This window comes from Penaeus monodon, chromosome 30 (genome assembly GCF_015228065.2).
Source record: "Penaeus monodon isolate SGIC_2016 chromosome 30, NSTDA_Pmon_1, whole genome shotgun sequence".
Taxonomy (NCBI): domain Eukaryota; kingdom Metazoa; phylum Arthropoda; class Malacostraca; order Decapoda; family Penaeidae; genus Penaeus; species Penaeus monodon.
The window spans coordinates 18514177-18514385 of record NC_051415.1 but is presented as its reverse complement, the minus strand read 5'-3'; the positions used below and the strand labels follow the sequence as shown (position 1 = coordinate 18514385).

At 35.9% G+C, this 209-nt stretch overlaps 1 protein-coding gene across 1 annotated transcript in view; it reads right to left on the bottom strand.

The window, feature by feature from the left end:
- The window catches only part of LOC119592369 (alpha-1-macroglobulin-like), a gene marked incomplete at its 3' end in the record, with an annotated part of 44827 nt that overhangs the window by 9313 nt on the left and 35305 nt on the right, over positions 1-209 (bottom strand). The window lies entirely within an intron of this gene.

Sequence of the window (209 nt, the reverse complement as noted above, 5' to 3'; positions counted from 1 at the left end):
CTGCCCACCAAATTTACCAAGTACTCATGTACAAAGGATTATCTGACCAGTAAAGTCCCTCATCTCTACTTACAGAGGTATTTCATTCAGCTATATCTTAAGACTAAATTAAATGCAGAACAGAGATCTGCATAAAAGAGCAAATTCCCTATTCAGTAGCTACTTAACTGTAGTACTTTTTTGTGACTTGTCTCTGCTTATACTGCATT